This window comes from Dipodomys merriami, unplaced genomic scaffold (assembly GCF_024711535.1).
Source record: "Dipodomys merriami isolate MVZ:Mamm:240054 unplaced genomic scaffold, mDipMer1.0.p SCAF_9, whole genome shotgun sequence".
Lineage (NCBI taxonomy): Eukaryota > Metazoa > Chordata > Mammalia > Rodentia > Heteromyidae > Dipodomys > Dipodomys merriami.
Genome location: NW_027206512.1, coordinates 22,548,925 through 22,555,227, shown reverse-complemented (window position 1 = coordinate 22,555,227; position 6,303 = coordinate 22,548,925). Strand labels below are relative to the sequence as shown.

Here is a 6,303-nt window from a genome sequence, read left to right as displayed (position 1 = left end):
TAATAAACCATTGCATAGTGGTTATTATAGGAGACAAGAGCCACCAAGGGTGGATTTAGACCACCCCAGGAAACAGTCCCAAGTTAAGCATTCTTTGGACCTGCCAGGGACAAATTGTCCCTTCTATGACCATATAAGTATTCTAACAGATCATCTGGTGAGGAGAAATGAAATTATTATGCTTGTCTTGGATCCATGAAAATTGAAAACATGTTTTTTCCTTTCATCTTGTTCAGCTGTCTACTCATAGACACTTTTAACACATGTGTGAACTGGATTGCAGTTGTTTTGATTGACTGAGATGATTTTTTAAAGTCTTGTTCTGGGTGTGGTCACTGAGGAAGTAAATATGATGCCAACATACTATGGACCATAAAGAAATAAACTGATAAATTAGGCTTAAACAACACCAAAAAAAAGCCTTCTGCTCTAGAAGGCATCATTAGCAAAAAAGATGAATCAAAGATTGGGAAGAAATCTTTCCAAATGGTAAATTTAATAGAATCTACTAATATACAGACTGCATTTTCAAGGCTTTCCAGACTGAACCAGGATAAAGCAAAGAAACAATAAAAATGGAAAAAGAACATGGCACTAGTGGCTTGTAATTGTTTTCCTAGGTAACAGAGGTTGAGATTTAGAGTAGGGTTGAAATTTAAAACCAACCAAGGACCAGAAATGTTCATGAGACCCTATCTCTAAAATAAGCAGCAAAAAGTAGGGATAGAGATGTGGCTCAAAGGGTAGATCACCAACCTGGTAACAGCAACAAGGTTCTCAGTCCAAACTTCAGTAGGTCTTATCTTGCAAAAAGAGAAAGAGTTAAGCAAACATTTTCCCAAAAATATCTCAAATAAGTACAGATGAGACATAAGAACATGGAAACATGTTGAATATTATTTATTAAAAATGAAATGAGATGCCTGTACATAAGTAATAGAATGGCTATAATTAAAAATATTGCTGGGTACTGGTGGCTCATGTCTGTAAATCCTAGCTACTCAGGAGGCTGAGATCTGAGGATTGTGGTTCAAAGCCAGCCCAAGCAGAAATGTCCCTGTGAGACCTTTACCTCCAATTAACTCAAAATCAGAAATGGTGCTGTGGTTCAAGTGATAGAGCACTAGCCTTGAGCATAAAGAGGCTCAGGGATAGTGCCCAGGCCCTGAGTTCAAGTCTCACTACAACAAATATATGTGTACATAGATAGATGGATAGATAGATAGATAGATAGATAGATAGATAGATAGATTCCCATTGATCCTGGGAAAGAAAAATGTTTTAAATGAATTTGAAAAGTTCTCATTGATTTTTATCATTCATCCATAATATAGCCACAGGCATCCCAGGATTAGTTATTTATCATTAAGAAAAGGAAATATGCATGTTAATAAAAAGATACAGTGGATATCAGTGGGTAAATATAAAAAGTTTATGGCTTAGCCACATACAATGGAATACTATTAATTAGGCTAGTAGGTTTCCCTGCAGAAACGTTACAGGCTGGGAGATTATCAAGTGCTAAGAGGAAAAAAAATAATCCTATTATCCAAGAGTACTTTATTCAGAATCAAAGTCCTTCCAAAATGAAGAAGAAATACAGACTTTTCTCTGACAAATAGTAGCTAACAAACAAAGGAAATGCTACGCAACTTCTTTAAGCTGAAGAAAAGACAACTCCAAAAGTATAGAACTTACTGTTTTATAAAAGCCTCACAGTAATCACAAAACAAGAAAACATTTAGTTGGTACACAAAAAAAATGAAAGGAAAAGATTCAAAGCCTTTAACTTCAGAAACCTTTCAAATAGAGTAAAATAGAAAGGAAGACTGGAGCAAAAATCACCAGAGAGTAATGAACAAAATACAGTAGTAAAAGGTCTTAGCTCTCAAATTGTTGTTTCAAATATAAATGGATTAAATTCATTCTATAAACATTGACTGACTGGATTTTTTTTAAAAAGACACAATTATGATGTATTTCACTTTTAAGACTGTACTTAGAGAGTAAAGAGATGAAAAACAATATTCTTTGCAAATAAAAACCAAAAGAGCAGTGTTGCTATACTTGTATCAGTTAAACTTTAAGTAAAAGACTTAAAAGAGACAAAAGAAATTAGTAAAAATAAAGGGACAATAAGCAAGAAAATGCTATATATATGTATATATGTATATGTACATACATACACACACATATATATATTTCACCTCAATGAAAGCATGGAAATATATAAAGCAAAATTAATAAATCTGAAGGGAGAGACAAACTGCAATACAATATTAGAAGGGCACTTTGATTTCCTGCTTTCGACAATGCAGATTATTTAGTCAGAAAATAAGCAAAGAAAATGTAGATTTTGCTTATGCTTTAGACCAGTGATCCTAACAAATATATACAGAATATTCCACACCACAAAATACAAATCTTCTGTTGGATAGCTTTATAGCTGAAATTTCCCAAGTATAAGAACTACCAAAAAAAATGCCCAGAGACTATTTCCCATCTCGTTTTATGAGTCCAGCACTAAGCTAATAAAGCTAGATGAAGACATTGTAAGATAAAAATTATAGCCGGGTGCTGGTGGCTCACACTTGTAATCCTAGCTATGGAGGAGGCTGAGATCTGAGGATCATGGTTTGAAGGCAGCCCAGAAAAGTCCCCGTGAGACTTGTATCTCCAATTAACCATTCAAAACAAAACAAAACAAAACCGGAAGTGGTGTTGTGGCTCAAGTGGTAGAGCACTAGCCTTGAGCACACAGAGGCTTAGGGCCAGTGCTTAGGTCCTGAGTTCAAGCCCCACAACCAGCAAAAAAAGAAAAAAAGATAATAATTATAATCTACAGTGTTAGATCTGCTGCTGCTTAGGAGAGAATCATCAAGCACAGTGCCATGGTAGCTCAGCAGAAGAAAACCATGTAGAATTTGCCCATCTCTCAAGGTCTACAGAAAATCAATGAAGACAGGGTTTAAATTCCCATTTATATTAGGTGAATGTAGACTGGGAGAATCAACATTACTCAGGTCCTTGTTCATCATAGAAATAAGACTGTACAGGTGGGTCAATCCACAGTTTAAAAAAAGGTGGTGCTCAATTGCAGCTCACAATAGCTGATATTCCAGGTTTGGGAGGTTCTGTGGATAATAATAGTAATTGCTAGCAACCTGATCCATTAATTCTAAATTCAGAATTTCCTAAATGCAGAATCTTGAGTAAACAAATGTTGGATGTCTGAAAACAGTGTGCAGTGCTGTTAATAATTCACTGCTCCTCCAGGACATGGACTTAAACCATTCGATATTGAATTTATAAGAGGTTTGCATAAAAAGTGAATATTATCCCAATTGTCAAAGCAAACATGCTCACACCAGATGAGTGCCAACAGTTCAACCCCAGCCACCCCAAAAAAACCAGATAGTGAAAGAAATCCAAGAACATAAAATTAAAATATATGAATTTCCAGAAACAGATGATGAAGAACAAAATAAGCTGGTTAAAAAGATGAAGGATCTTTTACTTCTTGTTGTGGTAGATTGTAATGCTATCATTGAAGTTAAAGGCAAGAGGGTCAGAAGAAGGCAGTATCATTGGGGTGTGGCTGAAGTTTAAAATTGTAACTACAATTCTAAGGAATATGTTGCTAAGAACACATTCAGGCTTTAAAGGATGTCACTAAGGATACTATAAGAAGTATGGAAACAGAAAACTGGCACCTGGGACTTCATGGAGTTGGTAACAACAAGAATTAAGGATGGCTTACTAAAAGCCCTCTGGCACAAATAGAGAAAGAAGGAAGCTTTTATAGCGCAGATGAAGAAGATGATGTGGAAAGATGGAGCAGGTGTTTGAGATGATGGTCAATAAAAGGCTCTCTAGCAGCCGAGCGCTGGTGGCTCACGCCTGTAATCCTAGCTACTCAGGAGGCTGAGATCTGAGGATCGCGGTTCAAAGCCAGCCCGGGCAGGAAAGACCGTGAGACTCCTATCTCCAATAAACCACCAGAAAACCAGAAGTGGAGCTGTAGCTCAAGTGGTAGAGCGCTCGCCTTGAGCTGAAGAGCTGAGGGACAGCGCCCAGGCCCAGAGTTCAAGCCCCACGACCGACAAAAAAAAAAAAAAAAAAAAAAAAAGGCTCTCTAGCAATGGAAAGACTCCAAGGCTGAGCTTCCATGGGGCCATGAGCAGATGACAAATAATTTGGAAGCCCAAAGAATGAGAGGAAAAATAGAGTACATCTGGGGAGGAGAAAGGCAACTGGAAAGCTCAGAAGCACACTTTAGAACAACAGAAATCTTCAACAATGCTAGGAACAAAAAAACAAGATGAAATGGAAAATCTTGTAAACTCTCTATTGATCACCATTTAAATATTAATCCCTAGCTTGAACATCAGTGTTTGTTAGATCTATTGGACCAGTTTGCACCAGTTTTATCTATAATGATAGGTTCACTGCATAACAAATACTATTTTTTGTTCTTGATAGAGAACAAGGAAATAGGGTGTTTTGAATGTACAGAGTAACAGATCTAAGTACCTTTCTGCATTGTCTCTTTTATTATTATTCAACAGATGTCTTCAATTTAATGCAAGAGAAGATTTTACTGTTGTGATGTCATGTTTTGGTGGTTTGGTTATAGGACATTTCAAAATAAAGAAATCTGGCAGGTGTTCACTGAGGATACATTGTCCTACTATGTTGCAGGCTATACTTCCCTATAATAATTTTAGTACAAAGGGTCTATTCAGTGCATACTATAATGTAATTTAGTCTAACACAGTTAACCTTGTTTTAGACACTTTCATTGTTTGAAAACACACATGAAAAAAAGAGGATATATACTTACAGTACATCTAGAGTTTTTAATAGCAACCGTTTTTAGGTTTGTTTTGGATTTTTTTTACATATATGTCATTTTCACTTAGTGTCTCTGTGAGCCAAAGTCTAATTATGGTTTCACTTTTGCAATAACATTTAATATATATGTATATGCATCTTTCATATGTTAGGAGTAACAGAAAAACTTTTCTTTAACTCCTTTGTACACTTTATGGTAAATAGCAGGGAAGTAATGAAGTTTTAGGTCATTTCTAGGCAAATTGTAAAGCAAATGACAAATCTGTTTCTAACTTATGCAGTCTCTTTATTTTACTAGAAATGGGAACCATAGCCTCTTGAAAAGATCTGCATTTAGATTTATCCATATATTGCCTTTTTGTATTTTTGTTTGTACTATAAAAATTCACATAATAAACAACAATGTGATATAAAAATTTATAGTTTAATATTGCAGATGACCAAAGATGTAAAAAATTATTCAAAAATTCTTCAGTAAATTGACTCAACACCATATGAGATGCATCATTCATTATTATCAAGTTGAATTTACTCTAGGAAGGAAGGAATGGTTCAATAAAAGCAAATCAATAATTATGAGGTCCACTACATTTTAGAACCATGGACAAAATCTATACAGTATCTCTACCTGTAGAAAGTATTTTCACAGAATTTGACATTCATTCATGATCAAAACTTTCAGCAAATTGGGCCTAGAAAAAACATAGCAAAAGTCATAGATGACATATTTATAGCTAACACCAAGTACTAAAAATATTTCCATATACAGAATCATATTACTAGTATAGATTCCCAGAATTTTAGTGGTTGGTTCAAATCATGAGAATATTTTAAAGACTCCCAATCTGTATGTTTTTACTGTTTTGTTCTGTTCCTACTGCGTAAAGTGCGACAGACCAGCTCGGCCGGAGCACTGGGACCGACGGGACAGGGATCTGGGGATAGGTGGGCAAGGAGTCGGCGAAGTGACAAACAGACACAGACTCAAAAGAGTTGCATCTGAGTGTATCTTTATTAAGGAGAATTAACATTTTTATACAGTATGTGATTGTGACACATAGATTCTTTATTTATTTAAGCAAGTAATCAATTTTTAAGAAAAGCAAAGCATTGATGGATTACATGAAAATTGATGACTATCCTACCAACTGTTTAAGCTAAGTGGTGCGAGACAAGTCTAGCATATTGTTTAATAGAATGCATCATCTATTCAGCCTTTTTATGTTTAATAATTAACAAACCTAAGACAGGGCTGTACTTATATTGTACTCTTTTTATTTTTTCCATATATTTTCAAGTCCCTTTGACACCATCCTAAAATCCACTTCCAGGTTGAGTCAGGCATCTTCTGTTTCCTATTATTTTAATCCCAATATTTGTTCACATACATTTCTAATTGTTATTTTAAACTATCTTATTGTTGTTTTGATAAAAAACACCATAATGGTC

The 6,303-nt window shown here is 35.1% G+C and overlaps 1 pseudogene; it reads left to right on the top strand.

Annotated features, from left to right (window-relative positions):
• The first annotated feature begins 1,380 nt into the window (after nucleotides 1–1,380).
• Nucleotides 1,381–6,303, top strand: part of LOC138820629 (uncharacterized) — a 29,838-nt pseudogene continuing 24,915 nt past the window's right edge.